The following is a 26048-nucleotide window of genomic DNA, read 5'->3' on the forward strand; positions in this document are numbered from 1 at the left end:
GTCTGTGTAATTTACATCATGGCTTTGCATTTCTTCCCTCTGTTGACAGTCAAGTACACAGAGCTTTACTAATCTCTTTACAGGGATTTATAAATGGTCTTCTGTCTTTCCTTGTTGCAGGTTCCCAAGCCACATGTTTGGCTTCAACCTGGGGCTTTGGATTTATCCAAAAGATCAAAGCAAAATACATCCAATTCACAACAGTCAGTATGACTTGTAGGCAACGTTATATAATTTGGGAATAATAGCTTCCCATATCTCCTTGACATTTTGTGTTTTGGACACTAAACTTCTTTCACAATCCTATGCTGAAATAGCCTGTCTCAGCTTTCCTTTCTACGTAAATATACATTTCTTACTTGATTTATTTATTTTTCCTTGTTATGAATACTTTAAGACTTGCACCTCCCTGAGACATCCATCTTTCTTCTATTTGACTCTAAGTATATTAGCAGTCCAGTATGACTATACATGATAACAAATGACTACTTATGTGAACAAAAGTTAAGAGGTAGGTAATTTGCAGATGAATCCTATTCCTTCCAAAAATATAAACAAAATGATGGGTCATGGAAGCATGACCAGAAAATCTTAGGTTTCTGAAAACATTATCATTTTTTTCATCATGATGTAGTAGCTATGTAGCTAATAATTCATGTCCTACACCTAAGATAGAAGTTTGTCCTCCTAAGAAACTGTGTGCTCTGAATATATTGAGAAACATCTAACACCTAAATATTCTCCTGTGAGAAGTGTTTGTGACAAGGTGGAAAAAGAATTCAAGGAGGGAATTTCTTTCAGATGTAGACTTCTCATTTTTAAAAGGGGCAGTCAGGGTTATCGTTTCATTGTTAGCAAAGTGTGAACAGAAATGACCGAAATGCATATGTCAAGAATAGTAAAATAGCTTAAATGTATCAGAAGCCTTGTGTTTTTAATTTTAAGTAAAGGAAAGTAAAAAATGCTATTAAAATCTTCACTTAGAGATGGTTAAGACTGGAAATTGCAGTTGCCCCTCCTGTAACCTTTGGTGGTCTCTCCAATATTCTTCTTTGTCAAATGTACTCAATTTTGTGAGCTCATTATTTTTCCTGTAATAATCCATTTTCCTTATCTTCTAATTCACCACTGCTCATAGCATACTTATGATGGGCATGTTCACATCTGCTCTGGCTTCTCTCCCTTAGTTCAGTGCAGGTCTCCTGCTGCAATTAACACATACTTCTTACAATGCCTCTGTTTTTTCTTGCTTCTGATTCATTTTCTCTCCTTTCCTCTCTGTGGTTGTTCTCAACAATCATCAGGCAACTGGTCCAAGGTGACAGGAGTAAACTTTTGCTTGAAAAAGCAGCAGTGATTGGGCACTTGATGCAGTTATCAACAACAGCTGGTCTTGAAAGAGAACCATCCTGATAGATTTGGGCAATGCTTTTGACAATTTAATCCCTTATTTTCTCTTTCACTGAGCTCAATAACCTCCAAAAAGGCCACAAAAATACCCACAAAAATGCAAAGATGGGTCAAATTAGTGTTGTTAGCCTGGCATTCCTACTCTGCTCATTCCCACAATCTGAAGTATTTCACCTGTGGAGCTAGACAATTGGTGAGGCACTGGAAAGCAGATTGTCTTGCTGGGCCAGGCAATGGCATGCCAACTCCTTTCTTTTTTACCTAGCACACACTAGAAGAATCCTTTCAACCCCAGGATATGAGCAATGCTACTTTTTAAGTCAGCACATCTTGGACTGAAAGGTACAGGTGGACATCTGGTCAGGGTGAGGTCAGGTATCTATGCAGGGGTGTCAGAGAAGCCAGCAGCAGCAGGCTGCTGGTAGAGGTTGTTCTTCCTTATGGGATTCTCCCTGGACTGTAGCTATGTGGTACAGATCCACATCCTTTGCATGCACAAAAGGCTGTGGCTCTGTAATTCATGTGTACAAGGCAGAGGCCTGCAATGGGACTGCCATATAATGCCTGAATTGTGAGAAATGAGGGATCTGAAGGTGTTCATATTATAATGGTTTCACAGATGAGTGAGCTGACAGCACTTCTTATTAGGTTCATATCTAATGTTTCTTGCCTCCAAGTAACCTTATCTTTGCTAGCCTCCTGTTGTCCAAATCTTGTTCTTGTGCTGGGAAGGGTGGAGAAGTATTTTCCTGGATGCACCTTTCCTTATATTGTCTCTCAGTTAACTCATGGCAATAAGGCAGAGTTGACCAGCCTATCTTAATGTCAATGTTTGCAGATACATGTTTGTTTGAAGCAAATGGTTTCCAGAGTCATTTCATGAGCCTGACCTGAACACTGTTTCCTTCCTGTTAACATTGCAGGCTGCTGATGCACAGCTCATTGCTTTCCAATGTCCTGTTGTAATGAAATGTGCAGGAGGTGACTCTGCAAGCAGTCTTTGACTAAAACTCCAGTTGTCCTTATTTTTTTAATAGTACACCTATTAGGCTTGTTCACACCTTTAGAAATGGAGAGAGGCAGGATTTTTCTTTTCTTCCCAGAAGGCTGCAGGGATGACAGGGAGTACTTTCAGCAGTGACCTCTTATACCGGAGATGATAGTGTGATGTTTGTTAATTCACGGTTGTGATGCTTTAGGCAAAAGTGAGGGGTAGAGGGGCAAGGAATCTATTCAGTAGTGTCATTCTCTGTAAAAAAGGTTATAGGAAATGCTTTATTATCATTGCTTACGATTATTGCTTGCTGGCTTTCAAAATATAAAAGTTACGTCAAATGGTTTCAGGAGACCTGTAAGAAACAGGTCTTTCCTCAAATAATTTACGGTCATGGAAAGCTCTCATCTGCTGGTGTGCATGTGTATTTTCCATTTTTTTTATTGTCCTTTTTAACAGAGAGGCAAAAAAGAAAATAATCAGAACATGCTTTGTTGTCAAACTAAGGGAAAATAAATGGGAGAGGAAGACTTCAACATGAGTAGGGAGTCATTATTTATTTGATTTGTTGAGGGGAAAGTTCAGATTATTATCTAGAGTGTTGCAAAGCTTTGCCTGTCAGCCTTGATAGATAATGAGAAGTTGGTAGACATCCAGAGGGAAAATTGCTTTGAATTCTTGCATTGAATTTTACGGTGTGCTCTTTCTGTTTGAATGAATGGTGGTTCAATGTGTGTGTGTATGGTGAGCTGTAACCAAAACTTGCCCAGTGCTTGGGCAACAAGATCTCTCTGCATCTGTGCCTGTGCAGAGAACTGGCCATTGCAATAAGGTACCAGTCTGTCTTTCTGAAAACAAATGGATTCCATCCAAAACTACATGACTGGTTCTTGTGTCAGACTTAAATATTGCAGTACAGTCGTCCTGTTGTGTGGGTTTTTTGGGGTGGAAAGCTCTGACCTCTTAATCTAATCTCTTCCAATTGTTTACTTTTGCCAGATTTTAACTCCTTTGTCACAGACTTTGTGCTGTTTATGTGCTGAAGCTTTAGAGCTGTTTATTACAAAATACAATAAACAGCTGCATTTCTTCCTGAAGATTGGTAGTATATTAATGGTGTGTTTTACAAAGACGTTAGAGAATTTCAGCTTCACTCTTAAGTGAAGCTTTACTTATCATTTATCAGAAGTCATTTTGCTAAAAATAGAAACTAGTTCTCACTGGGTAAATTTCAACAGTTTCTAATGTTTTCTTCTAATTTCCTTATTGATTTGATTTAATTGTTATTCCAGGGATTGCAGGCTCTTCCCTATGACCATCTAATGACTTCTGCCAATGCTTTATCACACTTGCTTTGAATTTTAACAATTCAGGAGGTGGGGAGTTTCAGCAGTCATTACTTTCTAGGAAGGATATTGGTTTTCATTGGTTAAAATTTATTGAACATGCTGTTCTTCCTAACCCTCAAAGATCTGGGTGTGCTGCTAGTGTTTTGTTTTTTAAGCTTTTCAGTGCCTTGACAAAGTTTCATTTTGACTTGAGCAGTATTCTGAAGTGTCTGAGAGATCTTGGGAAAAATCATTAACTGACGTGGCTAGGTTACTGTATGCTTGATTTTCTCCTCCTACCATAGAATCCAGGTTTTGATTATCAAATTTTATATTTTCGTGTCTTGTAGAATGCTCTTCCCACTTGTGCTCTGTTGCTTGTCTAGCAGACACAGAATAGCTTTAGTGTTCCGGGAAGACATGTCTTACCATAATAAGGTGGTTGTTTTCTGAAGACTATAAAGCAATAAAATACAACTTTCTGACACCATATAATCTCACTGAACAGCCAGCTGTCTTTGAGACAAGATTTTGTTCCACTAGTAAATAAAATAGTGAATTGCCATTCAGAATTAGACAGCTTGTAGCTGGAGTGAATTCAGCCACTCAGCTGCATCTGTGGGTTGGGTCTTTGTTTCTGTTTGTAAAATGGGAGTAGCATTCTTCTGCCACACAGCATGTTGTGAGAACTGATGACAAAATGTTGCAGGTTCTTTTGACCAGAAGTGATGAGTTTAAAAAAAAAAACAAAAAACAACAACAAAAAAAACACAGTCACTTAACCACGTTAATACTTTCAGAAAGCCTGTAATGGAGGTCTTACATTTATTTTATTAATTTATTTTCTTTTTCCTGAACAATTAATTGGGGCTTTTTTTATGGGCAAGCTCTGCTTGCTCACATAAAAAGCACAGGCTAACTAAACCCACATATTTCTTTCTCATAATGAACTAGATGAAGAAAAGAGGAAGGGAGGCAGCAAGAATAGAGAGAGAAAACATGGTTAGCTCTGACAATAATGGATGGGAGGCCTGTTTGGGAAGACTGGGGTGGCTAAGACTCCATTTCTTCCAAGGCAGATTGAAGACTGCTGTCTTAAGTACTGTGTTACATTTCACCAAAATTCAGGATTTCAGCTAATCATGTTTGGATGTCTATCTCAAAGTTTATCCTGTAGCTTCAGGAAAAATGGGAGTAGAGCTTAGGGAATAAAAGGAATTTTTTTTCTCTCTTCTATTTCTGGGGTTTGCACAATCTGTTTTGCACAGCAGAATGAAAATTGCCTAAGTGATGCTGTTCGTAGGGAAATTCCAGAAGATATTTACATACTTTTCAATACCAATGAATTCAGTGATGTGCTCTTCTTCATAGCAAGTTACAGATATCTCCTGGGTGACTAGGATAATCTAGATAAATTATGAAGTAATTGTAATTTAAGAGTTTAATTCAAAAGAGTATCAGAGAACAGCTGTTGTATGCACAATTAAAGTAGGTACGGTGATCTTCCAGGCATATATACTACCATTTAGTGCATTTCAGTGGTGTTTCCTTGCAGCCTTCTGATGAAGTTAGTGTAATTCTCTGTTTTTAGGACCAGCAATACGATGATTTGTGTGCCAGTGTTGCACTGCCAATGTGTTTGCTCTTGAGACAGATGACTGATGGTTTAAAATGTTTTTTCCATTTCTGTGTTTGTTAACAGATTATACACAGAAACATCCTTAGATACATACAAATCAGATTCATCAGCAAACATTTGAAATATACTTTTAAACCCATTAACTTGATGTAGATGAATAACCCATAAAGATGACTTATTACTCCAACTTACCTTTTTATGATCGAACTAATAGTCAGTAAGAGTGATTATTTTTTCAAGTAAGAGATTTATAGGCCTTGGTTATGGTGTAATAGCCAATATGCATGTAAAAATCAGATTGAAAAGTCTTTCCTTGTACATTCTTGTGTCCTTTAGGCATAGCTACTGAATTGGAGTCCATATCACAAAACAAACAGGATTATGATAATCATAAATCAAAGAAACTGGAGGGGAAAAACAGGTGTCATAATATAGCAGTTGACTTATTTTCCACCCACCTCATGCTGGAAACATGGCTGGTCTGCTTAGCTGAGCAAAATATTGCCTTCAGCATTTCTTCACTCAGGGCCTCCTGTGCCACAGTGGTTTAGCTCTTATTTTGTAATGGGTTAAAAGCAATAAGGGAGCTTGAAGACAGTCTGCTGGGAGCAAGCTGATCCTGTAACTCTGTAGGTTGTATTTATCCGTTGTTGCAGTGATTTGTAGATGTTACAATACCAATTTGCAGTTTGCCATCCATGTAGCAATTTACAAGTTTTTATAGTTTCTGTGACTTTGAAACTTGTCTCCTCTCAGTTTAAATAATAGTGAAAAAGCTAAACTTCCTAAATTAAAGTTCCCTGACTTTATAATTAAACACATAATGAAAAAATCCATTTTTCTTGGGGCTATAATTTCAGCCTGTCTTCAGACTCAAGTTGGTACTGTCATATCCATTTACTCTGTATTTATTTGCTAGCTGTTTTCATCATCTTAAAGGAATCTCCCTTCTAGCTTCGCAGCTGATCCCTGATTCTTAATATGTACAATCGAGGAGAACCTCTGCAATAGTAACAGTTAAAAACAGATTCCCACTTTCTCACATTTCACTACCAAAATATAAACTATAGTTTAGCTTTGGATTCAAAGATTGAAATGTAGGTAAGGGAGCTGGACAAATCTGTAAATTTTCAAAGATCAGAGGTGCTCGAGCCATGCTGGAGAAGAGCAATTTTCATGCTCTTAAATATATTCTTAGCCCAGTATTATGCATTTTAATAAAACAATGTAAATTAAGGTTCATACAATGTGCCTGGAGTCTCCACTTTTCTCAACACTTTTTGACAGGTATGATGATCTGACATATTCTGTTGAAGTTTCATTTTGACTCCTCGGGTGCGAGGCGAGTACACCGTGGGAGAATAGTCCTGGTGTTTCCTTCCTTTTTGACACTCTGCAGTAGACTGTTGGCAAACTGCTGTTATAGTAATCTTTTCCTTGCACATAGTAAATGAAATTTAGAATTGTCTCTATGCAGTAGGAAGTGAATTGCATTCTGTCTAGTGGTAGAGTCATTGCATTGTAAGTGTGTAGTCAAGGCCATTATAAAGTCCTAATTTTTGTGGTCTTTTATTTATACAATATTTGCTAGCATTATATGCTTGGATTTATTTAAAGCTGTTATTTGGCTCATCATTATAACCTTAAAATGGAGATTTCTCTCTGAAATTTGAATTATAATTTTTTTCAGGAGCATCTAGAAATTTTCTGTAGATAAGAAGTTTAACATGTAGGTGTCAAACCTTTCACTGTTCCAAGTCTTGACATGATGCAGCCATGATTAACAAGTTATTCTAGGTTATTGACAAATGATCAACTACTGATCAGTCAAATAATGTAGTTTGCTTTCTTTTTTAAATGTTATTGTAATTACCCATAATAGCATGTACTGAATGTTTAATCTCATTTGAATTGACAGCCCTTTATTCCTCTTTACATATGCTTTTATCCTGATTTGTAAATATTTCTTCTTATTTTGCAACCTATTGCTTCATCAAAATGTGGTTACTAAATCTTTTATTTTTCTATGGATTTTGTATCCTTTGGGATAGTGACTATATGTTCCACTACTAGGGAAACAATGAACTGAGTCTTAGTACATAGGAAGGTTTGACATCCTTCTCCCACTCTGCACCTCATGTTCATAGAATTACCATGGGGAGTTGCTCTGGACTGTTCAGACTTTTCTATAGAAATACATCTTTTTAGTTTTACCTCCACTGGTGAATGGGACCTGCAATACCAATTGGAGGAAAAACGGCAGATAAGATACTATTGCTGGATTTCAGTGTCTAAACAGAGATGAATTTGCCCCTTTCCAGGAGTAGGATACTGAGAATTAATGGTTTGATTGCAGTGCCTTTCAGGACAGGCAACATAGCTCTCAAATTGCTGAGCAATCAGCTTACATATCTAAGAGTTGCAGCATGTTTCTACAGTCACTGATAGGACGTGATAAAGTCTCACTACTCTGTCACTGCTTCTCATCTGATGAGAGAGAAAGATCTGATTTTCAAGATTCCAGAAGATTTGCTAAAATTCCACCCATCCCCAGAGACAGCTCAGCCAAGGTTTTGTTAGGGAGCAGGTCAACAGCTGTTTAGTTTAACAACTGAAGGTAATTGTAAATATGTATGTGGCAATTTCTAGGTGAAAAAATACCTTAAACTACTGATATGTGTTGGGTGTGGTGGTAAATTGAATATCTGTAGCAATTGCTTCCCACCAGATGGGCTACAAGGTTGGTGTGCTGGGACCTGATATTTAGGATATGTCATGGATGGTAGAAAGCAAGGGGCAAACTGTGAAGTAGAAAGAAACAGAGTAATGAAAACAGGAACCTTGTTACTGTTTTTCTGCAGTTCCTAAATCACTTTCCTGCAGGGGAAGGATGCTTGTTCCACAAGGATGAGGGAAATAAGAAGGGAAATATTTTCACTGGAAGGGCCAGAGCTGTCCCTCTACAAAGGACATAACAGTTTAAGTGTGATAGATTCTCAGGTAAGAGGCACAATGGTTTTGCAAAAGCCAGCCAAAGTCCATGTCTGGAGCAACAGCTGTGTTAAACAAACTGCTTTCTGCAAGAGTAATACAGATTTCACATTATTAGTGTTTCACATCCCAGTGACATGATGTGTGTGTCTTAAGGGGCTTACTGTCTAGTGTGCAGTTCTAGTTTGTTCCTTGGTTTTATTAATTCTTTTGATTATATGTGTTATAACAGATTCTGTCATCTACTGTACTGAATCCTTTGGAGCCTGGTAAAAAAGGGATGTGCTTGTCACTGTGTTTCATGAATACAACTGATTTCTTCATATTCTCCAGAGAATAGAGAGAGGCAAGACTTCACTTTCAGCATCTGTGTGTTAATGCTGGCATCTGGCTGTCCACGTGCACATTGCTGGTAATAAACAAGATGCAAACATACTGCTTCATTTGTACAGTACTCTCCCTAGTTAGCTTCAAGCTTACTCTTCTACCAGCTGTCGCTGAATTTAATAGTAATGATTTTGTCTAAATGAACTGGTGATTGCTACCTGCCAGAGAAGCAGCTGGAAGAAATACAAATACTTCGTTTTCATTTTAATACATGTTCATTTTTTGCTAACCTGTTTTCTGGGATCAAATATGTGATTGACTCATTATAGGGCTGCAGGGTCACAACTGGGGACTTCATCAGTCCTCAGCTGTTGTTTACTAACTATACCATGACAACAATATTGGTTACCATTTGTTCCAATGGTTGCTGCTCTCTTCAGGTATAAGTGCTCATTAATTGTGCTTTCATTACTATTTCTCTATTCTAGCTCTAAACCCATTATTTACAATTAAGTTAATTTTATTGTTCATGGTTTTTTCTTCTGTTTCTTCTCCATCTGCCCAGGAAGCTGGACTTCCCTGTGCTTGAGATAGCACTCTAGCATGGTGCATCTAGACATGATTAGCAGTTTCACTTTGCCACAGATTTCTGACTGACTAGTGAAGCAGGTAAATCCAGCCAGGCTCCTTAGGTCCTGTCTTCTTACTAAATCAATTACTGCTCATTATTTTCCTAACAAGTCTTACACCCATTTTATAGTCAGTTTTGCCAGCACTCCATGTTTAAAGAATCCAAGAATGTCTAAGATACTTGGGGCTTAGCTTGTTTATAATATTAGATACAAACCACGAAAAAATCAGAGCATAACAGCTCCCAACTCATACACACAGAATGTAATGTAAAGAACTTTACGTGTAATCCAGTATTTCCTGTGTGGCTTCTCCCCAGCAAAGGCTGATTCAGTGGCTTAATCCCTGTCTCCACACGCTCCACAGAGCAGCCTGCCTTGCAGCAGTACTCCTGTGTCTGCTTTTGTGGGAGTCTGGAACAATGACTCAAGTGGTGCTCTCTGCCTTCCTAAAATCTGCAAACCATAGAGGTGCCATGTTAAAAATGTCATTGTGAGATTGGAAAATGATGTATGCTTTGGTGCTTCTTCATGTCATACACTTTGATCAGAGGTAAATTCGTTTGTATTTTAATCCTATCCTTCAAGTTTAAGGCTCTGTTGAAACTGTTGAATGATGTGTCACCAGAGGGTTTTTTTGGCAGTGGTTTCTAATATCTGATACAAATAAATTCGGCAGACCAGGTCTCTGTTACATCTTACTTTCTTCTTGAACTGTTAGTGCATTTCCTTACAGCATGAAAAAAATGTTTTTTCTTTTACTACCAAACAAATGTCACATAATAACTGAACATTCTGAAAAAAATCAATCAAACATGAGTACATCACCAGGGAATACACAGACTATAACTCTGCAGGGGGCATATGTGTACAGCTGAGAGAGGAAAGGAGCAGGTGCAGAAAGAGAGAGAAAGCAGAGAAAGGGCAGAGAGGACAGGCTTTTACTTAATGTGAAAATGGACCTTCCCCCCCACCTCCCCCCACGTGAGGCTGTGTGCATGATTTCTCTTGATATGTGTTGGTTATTTTCCATAAAGAGATATTAAACCTATGCCCAGTTATTTTGCCAATTGCTAAGATGCTGTATAAAGACGTCCACCAAAAAGCTTTTATCGTATGTGAGGGGGGTTTTTTATGATGTGTGAAGAATATGTTTTTATATGGTGCTTGTCAGTGCTATTTACATGTCAGTATGGGTTGTTTTCTTTGGTCATGCTTGGTGCAAAAGCATAGATGTGGCAATTCTTCCTTGTAGTACTGGTGACATTTCTTTCATTTGTCTTATGGAGACTATTGACTGGAGAGTTCAGATATATCAAAAGGAAATTTCTGGGTTTTTAAATTAAAAATTATATCAAAATCTTACCACTTTTCTGTGTTCCAGGTGCAGATACATGGGTATGTTTAACATAGGGATGTGCTTGTAACTGGCATATTTAAAAAAACAAATGCACAGCTCAGAGCAACTTTAAGAAATGGGAGAAAAGAGACTGATTGATATAAAGGATCATAGCCAACATTTTCACCTGCTCCTCAACATAAGCTAAAACACTTACCGTGGAACTTATGAGTGTTCTGAGCTAACTGTTTTCCATATTAATGGGAAAAAATCCTTTAAAATATAATTTTTTTCTTATGCTGTCTTACAAAATGTCAGTAGTTGCTCCTGCTTATGTTTGTGGTATAACCAAGTTCCTATACCATGACTAAAACCCACATCACTAAGGATCTGTTTGTGATAACTGATCTTAAAACTGAGAAGGAAAAGAGAATGATCATAGAGAATGGACTTTGAGGGCACTAAAGGCCAAGGGATGAGTCGTGTGACACATGATCATAAACAGTATGTACAGAAGTGATAGGCTTGACAAACAGCGAGTGAGCAACTCACTAATTTTGTTTACTATGTAGTGGATGCTTTACTGAATCATCATAGTTCCATGTGTTGTTATAGAAAGAAAATAATTATTTGTGCTAACATAAATATGATCTGTTTAAAGGGTTGTGTGAAGGAAATATATAAATTTTCCATTCAAAGCCATAGGGTTTTTTTTCATAAAAACTTAAATGATTGTTACTGGAATAGCCCACTGAATATCTGCACCCATGAAACCAAGACAAAGTTTCATTTAATCTCAAATTATCAGCTTGCTAAAGGAATGACACTTTTGTATTTCATTCAGGATTTTAGACTAAAAATTTCTTCAGGTTCTGTATCTAGCAGCATATGAAAGAATTAAATGGCTCACTTTCTGCTGGAGGTTCATGAAGGGCGTGGTAGAACTAGGAAAAAATTTGTTTTGTGAAGAATTGCACAAAATATTCTTACCTAAAGTGTATTTGGTTTCTGTCAGTACTCCAAAACTTGTGGAATTCAGGCAAATGACTCAATTTCTACCTTCTATAGTAAAGTTAAGAGCTACTTATTTCTACTGTGATTTCAAAAATGATTTGCTTTATGATGCATAGTACAGTAGGAGTTTTCTATTAGTTAGGGCCTTTAAGTAGGATTTCTAGTAATGATTTCTATGCTCTGTGTTACTGAAGTAAAGTAGGAGTGTAACCTGAAAATTAGAATTGAGAGCTGCATAGGAAGTTGTGAAATTAAACTTAGATTGAAGCTTTCTTGGAACATTTTGAACAGGGACTCTGAATGGCTTCAGAAAAGTTTTGTCATGTTTTATTTCAGCCTCAAAATTTTTGCCAAGGTTTTTCTGATGGTTTTGCATGGTATATTGAGACCCACCATTTCCTGTTCAGTTCAGAACCCACAGCAGGGGTCCCTGGCATGGCTGGTCCCTTAACCTAGGTCAGTCCCCCTGGCAAGTACAGTGGCTGCTTGGCAGCCCATACTTCCTGTGCCCTTGTTTACCACAGTCATATATATTCACTATTTGTTTGGTGTTTACTGTAACAGAAGGTGTAGTTTCAACTTTTATTTTCAAACTTATTATAATGAAGGGGATGTTTCAGCCCTCAGCCAGACATCTGTGCCTAGTCCTTCACCTCAGCTCCAGGGTGGACATCTGCACATTCATTCTTCATCTTCACCAAAGGCACTTCCTTCATCCTTATGGAGGTGGGATTTAGAATACAATTCAGAGAGAGGACCTCCACCTTTTCTAGTGAGGTGCTATCCTATTTTATTATCCTAATTATCCATCTGTTCATTTATAACAGCTAAGATATGCCTTCCACTGGCAGTCTTCATTAGATTCATTCTTTGGTGTAATATAAAAGTTTCAACAAAGCTGTTAATGGCACAGAGAATTTCTTATTGGTTTTTATTTTCTCTCCTGTTCAACTGCTGAATGCAAAGTAAAGGGGATTAATTTCTTGGATTTGGAGGGATTCAACGTGCACATTAACAGGAGAAAAAGAGAATTATTATGCAATAGTAAAATTAAGGGCACCTTAACTTGTAAAATTCATGCCTGTCATTTTACTTTTCCTTTGACAAGATTTTCCTTAGTCAGATTATATAGCCTGATAGATTTTCCTTGTGTTCTATTTCCATTCTTCTCCAGCTTAAAGCTCCATGATTATGAATGCATCGTGAAGTCCAAAATGAAAGGCAAGGAAGTCCTACACTTCCAGTTAATTTTCATTCCTTTTCTTTCCTTCTGGTTGTTTCATTCTCTCAACTGTATTCATACTGGTTTTCCAAGGATAGTCCTAGAGTTTCACACAGAGGGAAGGAGTTCGCGTTGTCTCTCAATGTAGGGAACCAGTGTGCTGAAATCACTTTCACAAATGTTGACATATTGGCTATTTTGGATTATTATTTCCATGCAAAATAATAGCAAATACATGGCTAGTTTCTTTCAATGCCATTAAAATGCTCAGAGAGGGAAGTGAGTTACATGTTTAGTAGTCTGGGGAACCATTTTCAGCATCTTCACATGTGGATTTAGGCTCAGTATTCTCAGAGTCAGAATGCTCTGAGGCTTCAGAAAAGATGTACAATTGAACAAGAGATGGCAGATATTCTGAGTACAAATCATAAGGGAGTCCTTACAGAGACTTAAATTGTCATAGAGGTTGGCTGGATGCAGGGCTATTGAAAATCTAATTGCTTCATATTACAGTGATGCTGGTGGAAGCTGGAGACACAGATTAAGGGCAGTAGCTGGTCCTCAGGGCAAAATTCATAACTTTGCAGAACAAATCCCAAGTATGTCATGCCTTGTTCCATACATAGGACTTGCATTAATCTCTGAATCTGCTGGTTGGTTGGTTTGTGGGGTTTTGTTTTTAGGAATAATATCACTCTCACTGAGCCAGTTAGGAGGCATATTATTTTTGTAACTGCTAAATGCGAGAATCTGGAAAACCAGATGTTGAGTTTTGACATCTGTTCTAGGGAATGGGTACAGGAGACACTAAATCTCCAAAATCTGTGTTTTGTTATTCCAGGGATAACTTCATGTCACCCAGAGCAGAATCTCTCAACGTGTTAGGAAGAAACTCGTGATAAAACATTGGTCTTTTACATTAACCTCAGATGAACTAGCCAGTGTGACTGCAAGAAGCAACTTTCCAGGAAGAGTGCAACTCCTGCTAAGCCAAGACTTGCTGTTTATTTTGAAGACAGAGCAATAGCCTTCATAGTGCACTGTATACAGATTAATTTGGATTTGGAGAAAAGTCTTTGCAAAAGTTTCTCCTGACAGGCTTCTGCTGAAGTTGAAAGCTGTAGCTAGTCAAGGGAGGACATAAGAGTGGATGCAGAGGATAAAGACTAGCTTTAAAAAAAAGTAGAGAACAAGCAATTGTTTGTCAGAAAAGCTATTCTAAATTGGAGAGAAGTATTAAGCAGGTTTCCCAAAGGGGATAGTCCTTGAACATAGATGGTGTGATGTATATAAATAACTGATGGAGAGAAAGAACTAGTTAGTTGCTGATGAAACTGAGTTAGGAGCAGCAGAGGCTGTGGAACAAACAATAAGGAAGACTTAGAAAGATTTCAGACTGAAGTATGAGCCCTGGGGTATTAAATGGGCTTTAATACAGGCAGTTGTATACCATGATAGAGCAAACAGGAAAAGTGCTAGTAACATAAAGTTCATTTAAACTGTAAAAGGATAAAATTCAAGGGATATAACTTTGACAGCCTGTGCAGGATGATGCAACGAGCAAACAGAAAGCTTGTCTTTACTTCTGTCATTTCCTCTTGAACTAACTGACTCACATAAGTAGCACCAGATTGTTCTCTGTATTTACATACCTTATTGCTTAGCCCACAGAGGATTATTCCCAGTCCTTTTCCTGAAACTGTTTCAAAGTTTTGGAGAATTAGTTGGTGAAGCAATTCTAACCACAGACATTCAAAAGAGTAAGAACAACTGGGGTACTTTTGTGGTAAAAACTGTCTTATAGTCCTTTTCTCCATTTGTAGGAGTTCAGTTACATGGAGAAAAGTGACATTTTGCATTATCAGATTCAAAGTAAAAGAAAAGTGTTGCTTTTTTTTTTCCAGGTACTTGTGTTTTCCAGCAAAGTTCATGTTATATTTGTGCTTTCTGGCGTTGTTCTGATATACAGGTGTGTTGTTGATGGTGGGGGTCTTCTTTTTTATCTACATCTGCAGAGAAAGTGAAGTGTCTCTATTACACTAGTGCACTGCTATCTGATTCTCCTCTCTGTGGATATAATGTGAATGTATTGCTAAATGCTGCCTGTCCAGTTGTTGACCATGTGTTGAAAAAACCTGAATGTAAACAGGCCTGATTGTACCAGAGTTGCTGGAAGAGTAAGATTTAGGAGTCTGCTCTGTCCAGCCCTTACTGCCATACCAGAGGTAGGACCCTCTGCATGGTCTGAGGGAGCATTTCCCAGCTCTGTTATCAGCCATGCTTGTGTGTATGATGTATATGCAGCCTCATCCCTTCTTCTCATACAGATGCATGAGTAGTGTTCAGACGGTTCCCAGGGACAACAGAAAGCAGGTGCTGGGGCAGTGTGTATCACCCAAAAAGCTCTTCCCTGTCTCCCCTGATGAAAAGACAAGAAGACAAATATAAGCTTCCTGGTACCTGAATCAGACCAACAGAACATAATTGGCCCTTGGAGTCCTTTGTTGCTGAGATGAAAGAACCTGTAAATCCAAGGTCATTGTCCCTTTTGTTACAGCTGACTTTGGTGACTTTCAGGCCTCATTTTGCAGTATTTCATTTTTAGACAACAAGGCAGAGCAGCATTGTGCGTGCTTGTACAAAGGTAGCCCATTTTATCCATGATCCCTTATAATCTTGCATAGAACTGTAGCCTTCCATGGCTGCTGGCCAGGTGAGACTCCAAAGAAATCAGTGCAGTGAGGCAAAGCATTTTATTGCTCTTGGTAGTGCAGTTATATTTTATTGTCCTGTCTGTCTTGACTGTCACCTTGGACAGCTTTTCTGGCTCTGGTGGTTGTGGTTTAATCATGGCTGCTGGGACAGACACAAGGTTGTGTAAAAATTAATGTAGTCAGCTTGGAGAAGTAAAAAAATCAATAGTAACTTCACATATTTTTATTTTTGGTTTTGAAAGAGACTGGCAAGAGGTTTTGGTAATGATTTAAATTGCATCTTGGAATTGTTTTTAATTGCTATTAGAAATATTGCTAAATTTAACAAGATACAATTAAATTCCAGTTTATTCCATTTGGATTTGTTGCTGATAATCAGTTAGGCATGATGTGTGTTTTTAATATTCCTTAATCCTGAATTAATGGTTTGGATAATCAAATGGTATTTAACATATTAATAATTTTTATCTCAAAATGCAAATAAAAGTGTGCAGTTCTGAGCTGTGTGTTATAGTTGCCCCATCTATTACAGACCTGAACCCTAACATTCTGCTATTTAAAGCAGCTTTGCAACAGTTGTAGAGCATAATTTCAAAAACTCACTGGAGTTTAAAGGCTGCTGTATATCTTGGACATGTCTGTGTTTCAAAGGGAGTAGTGGTCACTCAGAGAAAAGGTGACTTTAACCTCCATCCTGCCTTGGACTCAATGCTGAATGTAATTCAGCTTGGCCTGAATCTGGTACCTACACTGCTGCCACTTGATATCACATTTAAAAACTCTTGTCATCAAAACTGCTGCCATTAAGAATATATGTAGTGCCTCCAGGAAAGCCTCTTTTAATTTAGTAGCCAGAACAGTTACTAGACATCTGTTTGGTTTTCTGTATTCGTGGAAGATTTTTTTAAAGGAATGTTTTGGAAAGCTATTGCTTGGAGCATAACAAGCTTATGTTTTCAATGATTAGTGTTCAACATATCATTTCTTCACAAGCTGTTCTTATCTGTGTTACTTTCATGGTGGTTAAGAGCTTTTTTGGGGATGTACTTTGTCTATGCACAGGGCTTTCAGGGAGAAATTACTATGATAAGGCACTGTTATCTTAAATTCTGAATACTGATGCAGTTTAACTTTCCAGTACATTTTGCAAATAAATACAGTCATCTGAAGTCCCAGTGCCTATGAAGCTCTTGTTTGGAATAACTGGGTGTTTCAACTGAACAAACACCGATATTGTGCCTTGTGTCTTTACATAATGCAGACAACAATAAGCATTACTATAAAGACATACATTTGCAGATCTTTCTTTGCAGAGCAACAGAGATCTCACAAAACAACACGAAGATTGCTACATCCACAGAAACATCCTGCACGTTGGGCTTTTTAGTATCTTCCTCTGCTCTCTTACTACAAAAAGCATCCTATCCCTGCAGTCCTTTTAACTGAACTATCTCAGTAATCAGAAAGAACCATTTGAGCTCTTCTCATGAGGGTCTGTTGAATGGCTAGATCCTGAACTTAAAGGGCCTCATCAAACTGCTGTGTTACTTATGTGCCCTTTGGGAACTCTGACCTACCAGATGTCTTGAATGTATGTACTTCAGGTATGAGATTTTGGATGCCATGCAGAGCAGGAGCAGAGGGAACTCTGAAGCCCTCCAAGATCTGCTGCATTCACAATCAAAAGTGCTTGTTCCCTGTGGCTCTGGTCGTCTTCCTAGGATTTTTTCCTGATTACTTTTCTCAAGATTAAAGTCTCATAAAAACTTCTTATCTGTGAAGTAGAACTAAGATATTAAAGTATTCAAGCACCCAGATTTAGCCCTCTGAGTAATAAAATAGTTAAAACAAGAATTCATATGAAAAGAGGAAAAGCAGCTAATAAATATATTCTAGTATTTTGACAATCAGAAATAAGATTATCATATTGCTTTATTGACTAATTCTGCTTTAATAAAGGGAGCTCATTTCACTTAACAAGTGCATGCAAGTTTATCTATTTTTCCCCTGCTCCATGAGTTGATCTAATAAAAGGTAAAGAACTTCCTATAAACATGGCCTAATGTATTCTTAAGTCATAAACACTAGATAAGTACTGAAACTGTAGGTTTACTGAAAGTACTAGATGTTTTAGGGAAGTATATGCTTTATGAGTGATGGAGCCTATATCAGTGGAATATGAAACTTGTAATTTGTTTTTTAGTTTGGGGGTTTTGGTTTTTGGTGTGTTTTTTTAAAACCCTTTCCCTCATTAAAAAAAAAAAAAAAAAAAAAAAAGGTGCAAATCTTCCCTCTCCATGTCTGTGTTAAATGTTCATCAAAACTGCATAATCGTGAAGTTTGTTTCAAGTGAGAGCAGTATAAGCCCATTTTTTTTTAAACCCTTTCCCCCAAAAAAAAAAAAAAAAAAAAAAAAAAAAAAACCAAAAAAACACAGCTGAGATTTATGCCTTGACTTTGAATTGAAAGAAACAATTTAAATCTTTGGTAATTTCTCTGTTTTACTTGTTGTTTTTTCAAGGAAGTTTTTTTAAATCAGTGCTATGTAATGTTTTTGATGCCTGCTTTGGAGAGAGGCTTAACATGGGCTTTTTTAGCATGCCAAAGTTAGAATTAAAAACCCAAGATGAATGACTGTTAGAAACTGAGGGACTTGACTTCCAGAGATGAAGCCCTCTGGCACACACCCCACAGTGCATGGTGTGGTGCTATCCTTGAACTGCATATACAAAGAGCCAAGAAGCCTTGGATGCAAAACTCAAGCACTTATTTAACCAGTAAGGCTATTTAGTTGTTTTGTAATGCAATCTCTATTTGGAGAAAATCTTTTGCTATTTCTTAGGCAGACTGCCCAGAACAGAGATATTTCTACAAAAGAACAGCAGGTGGTATTTGGGGTTTTACTTTTTCTTTACCTATTGTTCTTCCATGAATAATATGCCATTCTTCTGAATAATACAAATTGAAAAATCTTATATACTAATACATTTTCTTTGAATGTTTATAAGCTCTTCAGTAATTGGCATTGTCAATCTGTTTATATTTCAAATGAAAAATGTTTGATCCTTTCTTTTAAGCTAATCAGCTAAAGTTTACAGCCACCTCAAAACTCTGTTTAGCTAAGAAGGGCAGAATCAAGTCCTGAGAGAGTCTGTGTTAAGTCTGAGGTCCCTTTGCAACAGCTTTAAAGGTAACTCCTTGAATGCTTTGCCCCCTCTCCTTGTGCCCTTTTCCCCTAATCCATATGAAACAAGTGCCTTGGAAAAAGAAGATGGCAACCAGCACTAGGAGTCATCTCCTTTCATCAAAGCCAGGTGCTTGCTTCTTGCTACACAAGCCTGTTTAAATTAATACTCCTGAATTATTTCCAGGCTCGTTTAGCTCAATCAAGCCATATCTCAATGTTGTATTCTGGTTTCACAGAGGAATTACATTAGTCATTCATGAGGAGCTGTCATCCGAACTGATGCAAATGATGAGCTGCATTATTGCTTGCATCTCTAGTTGTAGTTTTGCCACTTAATTTCGGATCTATGTCTGTTGCCAACCTGGCTAGCTCAACTGTAAGGCTCCACTTAATGAAACAGAGATTTTAATGGAGACACAGCTTGTGGCAGGGAGACTTTGGTACATCCTAAGAAGACAAAGCAAGGGCAACAAGCATTGATATTAGGCCCTCTGAGGTCAGTGCACAAGACCAAGGCTCCAGAAAATTTTCTGGTTTTCTTTCTACTATCATTTAAGAGCATCTCTTAACTTTGTCAGCCCTTTCCTTCTACCTTCCCTGATCCCCTGCTTTGTCTCTTGTAGGACAAGAATTATCCCTTTTTGTACAGGGAGTCTAGACTTTATTGAGACCTCAAGGCACTGCTGCACCAGGAATAAATAACAATCAGATGGGAAAGGGTTGTGCCTCATAACCACTAATAAAAATTAACTTCCTATCCTTCTGTATCTTCTTTAACCAGTATATAGAATCTATTTTAGGCTACAAATTTTGTGACTCATTTGCATCTCCAAGGTCAAATTGCTCCAAACCTCTGCCATTTTTTTAATCCCAAGCATCATTTAATATAATAAAAACATACTTCAAAAATAATTTAAGCTGTCTTTTAGCCACATTGCCTGAAGTGTTTCCACCAGATAATTAGATTAACATCCAAGCATTTTTGTCCTTATGGCTTTGAAAAGGCAGAAGCATGGTATTCCAGACAGATTGGGTTTTATTACTGTTTTTAGGTTAGAGAGCAGCAAACCATAAGACAAGAAAACTCAAAATGGTAAAATTTTAATCAGTACTCCTGTCCTCTTTCTCAAATTATTCAATCCTGAGCTTATTGTTCTCTGAGAAAATTGTCTCTGATGTCAGAATCATTAACATTACCATTAATGGCATTTAGTCACAAGATTAAGTTTGATATATTAAACCTCTTTTGCATATGTGGTTTTAGGAAAGCCTCTGAGGAGAAGAATGTCTGCAGATGAAGGAAAATGGCTTTTGGGGCAGCTTTGGTTTGGATGTTCTTGAAATAATGGGATTCTCCTTTAATATAATAAAAAGCAAAAGCAATTACTGAATTAGTACGAACGTTTCTGAAAGCTGTTTGCTGATGAGATTGGTGCCTGTTTCCCAGAGAGAGCATGAGGGGTGGCATGTTTAACACTCCTTGCACAGCACAGAATATGAGGAGTGCTTGACTGTGAGGGAACATAACCAAACCAGTTCATTTTGTTTATAAAATATTATTTGTTTGCCTGTTCATTGGTCTGTGTAAGGTTTGCTAATGAAGAGAGACATATTTAAAATTTTAAGAATTTGCAGCAGGGATAGATGAAACAGGGGAGCAGGAACGGACCTGACTTCTGTGCTTTTGCCTGACTCTTGTACTTATGTGAAAGAAAGAGAAAACTGTTGTTGCTGCTGTTAGACTGGCAAAATAGAAGAATTTAACCTTTGTTTCATGTACTTTCTGTTGTGTAGGGAGACAGGCTCAATCCTAAACATTCTGTGAAACAGATTTTAAAAGACAGTCTTGATGAAAGTCTAGGCTTTCTGCATACTTTAAAACTCTATCATATCTCCATCTTTCTCCCGTCATCATATAGGAATAGCCTTAAAACCATTCCTTCATTGCAGTTGTGTATGTTAGGTGCAAATATTGCTTTCCTTATTGAAACAGACTGTAGCGAAATTTAAGCTTAAGCTCGTGACGGCTGGGGGAAGCTTGCTGTTCTCAGATGTCTCAATGCCTGTATTGCAGAGAAGGGAAGAATTTAGCAAAGGACTGTTAAATTTACCTTTCTTTTGCTTCTTTCTTTGAAACAATGAAACTGTATCATAAAAAGCTTTTTAAGGGGAAGTAATAAAGCCTTATGGTATTATTACACATTGTGCTCTTAACACAATATGGGTTTTTTTTCTTAATCTTCTACTTGGTGATCTTATCCAGGTTACCTATATTTTGTATCTCACAGAAAAGTATTTTGCTGATTTTCCATTATTTTAGATGGATTATTCACTAAGATTCAGATCTTTATTGTTACTTAGCCATATCAAACAGCCCTTTCTTTTTAAACCAAAAAGAGGGTTTTCCCCTCTTAGAAGATCCTATTTAGTCATAGTTTCAATCACATGACTAACTAAAATCTAACATTGCCATCTAGTGTCCAAATACTGGATTATTTACACTTGTTTAGTTCAGTGGTGCCCAATAACATCTCTGAATATCATTTGCAACTGTGGGGTGCTCAATTGATGGAAATGTTGTTTGTTTCTAATGGTTCCATTTCAGTTGTCTTTTTTTGCAGAAGAATAACTTTGTGCCTAACATCATAATAACAGTGAGTGTTTTATAATGAAGCTAAAAGTCTCAGCTTTTGGACAGTTTCAGAAGGGTTGTGATCAGGGTTGTGAAGAGTCAGCTGGGATGGGAAGTGCAGAGAACAAGTGGTGCTGTCCCTGCTTTTCCTCTTACTGTTTTGCTAGAAGCTGTTTGAAGAGTTGACACCAATTAGTGTTTTACCACACAGTCTGATTCAACTTGGAAAAATAAAAATCACATGGAGGGGGTTCACTGGCACTTGTGTGATGGGAATGGTCTAAGTCACCCTAATGAAACAAGAAGAAAGGAAAAACATTAAAGAAAAAAAAAAATCTGTTTCTGTGGAAATAATGTGTTCAAGATACTGAAAGGAGTAAACTTCTGCCTCTACATGCAGCTTGTGTTAGAAGATTGCAGTTCCATTACCCTGAGGGTGTACGTGCATTGAAATGAAAGTCACAGCTTTGTAAGGGAAAACTTGGAAATTTTCATGCCCCTCTAGCTACCCAAAGGCTGGGTTACGAGTTCTTTTCTTAATACAGTGAAGTATCATGGGGAAGGTCCATTTCTTAACAGTGACCTCAGCTTGCAGAACTCATTGCCTATGGCTCTGAGCATTCTGGCTGGTAGAATAAGCATGCTAAGTGTGCCACCATTCCTAGTGTAGGTGCTTGTAATTTAAACAAATATAATGAATGGTAATGTACCTCTGAGAGATTTAGTTTAGAGCTGTTCACTTCTTCAGTGAAATGAACTGCTGCACTGAAAACTGCCTTCAGAATTGCAGCCTGATAGCCCCAAGCTGACTGTCAGACTGCATATGTCTCTGCTGCTCCATTGCTCCCCCATAGTTGATTCTCTTTTACTTATTTCTACTGTTAATTTTTCTTTTCCATCATACTTCAAAACAAAACAAGAGCTGAGGTGCCTTAACCACCTTTTGAAGAGCACTTTCTTTAGGGTCTGTCTTCCCAGCCTGTGGCAAACAGGAGTCTTTAGCTCAGCCTTCCTCCAGCTGTGTACACCTGCAGTGTGGCTTCAGCAGGGCTCAGCACAATGTTAATTATGCTAGCCCCCCAAATATTATACTGTTTCAATAGAACTGCAGAATATCCTGCAGTCAAAATCTGTGGTGTGGTCATAAGTCTTTTTTATAACTTCATTTTTGCTAGAGCTGAGCTTTATGGAAACCTGTTTTGCCTGTATTTTTTAAAGATTTCTTACTATTGACATTTTCCCTTCATAAATATAGATCAATAGATGTGAAAAAAAAAAAAAAATCAGGCATCTCCCTTAATGAAGAGGTTGTACTTAATAGTGTCTCAATCTTTGAAATTTTATGTAAAAAGTAAAAATTGGGAGGAAATAATTCAGACATGGTTGTTAACATGCCTCTAGGCCTGTGCACTTCTTCAGTTAAGAGAAACTTCACTTCTCCGCAGTTTTGTGAGCACTTATAAATTGCTCCAATGGATGTTTTGTTTACTGTTTTGTTTATGTAGTGCTCATATGGTTCTCATTTCTAGCTTATATTCCTGATTAATGAGACAATACAAGATCTAAAAAGATACTCAAATTTGCTAAATCATATTGCAAACTTTGCCTGCATGCATGACTAAAGCAATTTTGGTTTGTTTTTGTTCAGTTTGGTTTTGTTTGGTTTTCCTTCCCCTGAGTGTTTCATTCTCTGCTGTTCAGTCAAATCTTATGTAACTTTTTGTAAGCAAGCATCATTTTGTATGTTCTCATTGCTACAATATTTAATACTTACTTGACATATAAGTATTGCTTATTTGTAATGTGTATATATTGTAGGAATGTAGACAAATTAGCTTTGCAAATTTTTTACTAAGAAAAATTGTTTATGTAATATAAAAAGTAAATGTTGCATTTACCTGAATTGTAAGCAACTTATTTGTTTTTATATGCAATATTTTTTTATTGGCTTTCTTGTATGCATTAGCGCTATGTTTGCATTCCTTTGCACTGTAAGTTACTTCAAATACCCATGCCTTATGGTATGGAGAGTTGTTCTGTTTTCCTCATTTCAGCAGCAGGCATTGGCACTAGGGAGGTGAATCTATTCCTCCAGAAGAAAAGATCTTGCAAAACCATTCTCAAAGTCAGGCAAGTTGCTAAACCACTGTAAGGCATAGATTTGTGCAGTGAACTCAGATAAAGTTCATCATCCATACATAGCTACAACTGTCATGGGTTTTTATGGGAGAGAAAATCCCCTGGGTCACACTGATTCCTACTTTAGGTGGAAGAAAGGCATTTGTAAGATGGGTGAAATCAGCCAGTAAAAAGTTTTGTATCAGAGGTCAGAGAAACATAACAGCGAAGGAGTTCATCCACTGATCAGCCATGCATGTGTTCTGCTGGGCACTTAATAACACCAAACTCTGACATTAGTCATCTAACACACAACCCAGCTGCTATCCCAAGACTTGTCGATTAACCAAAAGCAATGCCTTCAGCAGCTCTGCTGGATGATCTGTGTGGGATGTAGCTGGAGCAAGATTAGTCCTTTGCATTCTGGTGCTCTCAAAAGTTGCCATAAATAGCGTGTGAATTAGCCCTGCATCCCTTAGCTCAGCTACAGATTCTCATCCCAAACAAAATGGTATTAGAATTGCAAATCATTATGAATACTATCAAGAAATCAAAACCTGATATAGAAATATATGCAGAGATAAAGCAGATATTGTATTATCCAAGTTTAATGAAAAATGTTACTTTTGTACTCATACATTCATTTGATCTATTTTTCAGGCTTTTTGTGATGAAAAATCTGAGCACAGTGACTCACAAAAAAAGGCTATTCTCTGACCATTTTCTTTCATAAATTTCAGTTGCATATCAGAGCCTATGTCTATTTAAAATCAGCTTACAGAAAGAAAAGATATGCTGGAGTTACTTTTGTACTGTTTGTCTTGCAGACTTTATTAAACACTTCCAAATGTTTAATTTTCTTTTTGCTGGTAATATTTCCTGTGACTCGCAGAAGAGATTTCTACATGACAGTGACAGGAAGAGGTTTTTTTAATATTTTTTTCTGAAATGGAACAAAACCCAAAACGCTGTAGATGTTTTTTTGCAGAATCACAGAATGGTTTGGGTTGGAAGGGAACTTAAAGACCATTTTGTTTCAACTCCCTTGCATGGGCAGGGAAACCTCCCACTAGACCAGGTTGCTCCAAACCCCATCCACCTTTGTCTTGAACACTTCCAGGGAAGGGGCATCCACAGCTTCCCTGGGCAACCTGTTCCACTGTCTCACACCCTCACAGTGAAGAATTTGTTCCTCATGTCTAATCAAAATCTCCTCTCTTCCAGTTTTAAGCCATTACTTCTTGTCCTATCCCTTCATGCCGTGCTAAAAAGTCCCTCCCCAGCTTTTCTGTAGGCCCCTTCAGGTGCTGGAAGGTTGGCCCCTATAAGGTCCCCCCAGAGCCTTCTCTTCCCCAGGTCAATCTTTGTCAGCCAGTCCGATAAAAGCCTATTTTAACATAGGTAAAGACATTTGAACTTAATAGGTCTCTAGGAAGCAACTGTTAGTGCCAGTAGAGGAATGAGCAGATTCTGTGCACCTCACTAACTGTTACGAAGTCAGTTATTTGTGAAGCTTATTGTTGTATACATTCATGTAAAAATTATTGCAGCTATTTTAGGAACTGCTTTACCCTTTCACAACAGATAAAATAAATATAGGTTGACACTCTGTGTTATTAACCGTGAGTAACATTCCAGCAAAGTAAAATGTTAGCAGCTTCCCATTTCTAGAGATGAGAAAAAGGACTGCAAATATGATTTCCTCAATCTTTTAACAAAACTCTCGGGTACACTATTTCAATCAATTAATCTGTCCAATTTGCATGTGTCTTTATAAGTACTTTTCATTGATTAGGTTCTTAACAAAAACTTCCAAACAAGTTTTTCAGGTAGTTACACTTGCATGACCCAAAGTCACAGTATTTACTTAATAATAACTACAGTCCCTTGTCTCTTATGATGAGGACATTTACAACTATATTAACTTAATTGCAAACATTTCAAAATAGCACATTGTATTCACTATCAGGTTATTGCTCCTTTTACCACCTTAGAAAATCATGCTCTCCTTTTACACATAAACAACCATATTTCTATTTCCAAGGTGGTATGAGTTTTGCCTCCTTTTTGAATATTTCTGTTTCTTTAGTGAAAAGCAGAACACTTATCTAGGCCTTTCAGAAACCTTACTGATTTTTATTGGTAGACCTGTGTTAGAAATAACACCACAGTCTTTCTATAACCATATTCATCCTACCAGCTCTAACATGCACTAACTGTGTTAGTATAGTTACCCCAGCATTATGGAGCTCTATGGTATTGTCAGAGTTTGCACATTTTTCTGCTTAATACTAAGGCTGTGATATTTTGCTTAAATAAATGTAAAGCTAAGCTTCTTTCATTTTCAGCTGTTTTACATTTGACTGCCTTTTGAGATCCTTGATACTGTCTCAATGGAGCTGCCTGCTAAGCATTCTTGGGAAGCCTTGACTCCTCCTTTTTGGAGTGTAGGGCTAAACCAGCTGCTTTGCTTAACCAGACTGGTTTAGGTGTTTATTTCTTCT

The sequence above is a fragment of the Chaetura pelagica genome, unplaced genomic scaffold (assembly GCF_000747805.2).
Source record: "Chaetura pelagica isolate M959 unplaced genomic scaffold, ChaPel_1.0 scaffold356, whole genome shotgun sequence".
Lineage (NCBI taxonomy): Eukaryota > Metazoa > Chordata > Aves > Apodiformes > Apodidae > Chaetura > Chaetura pelagica.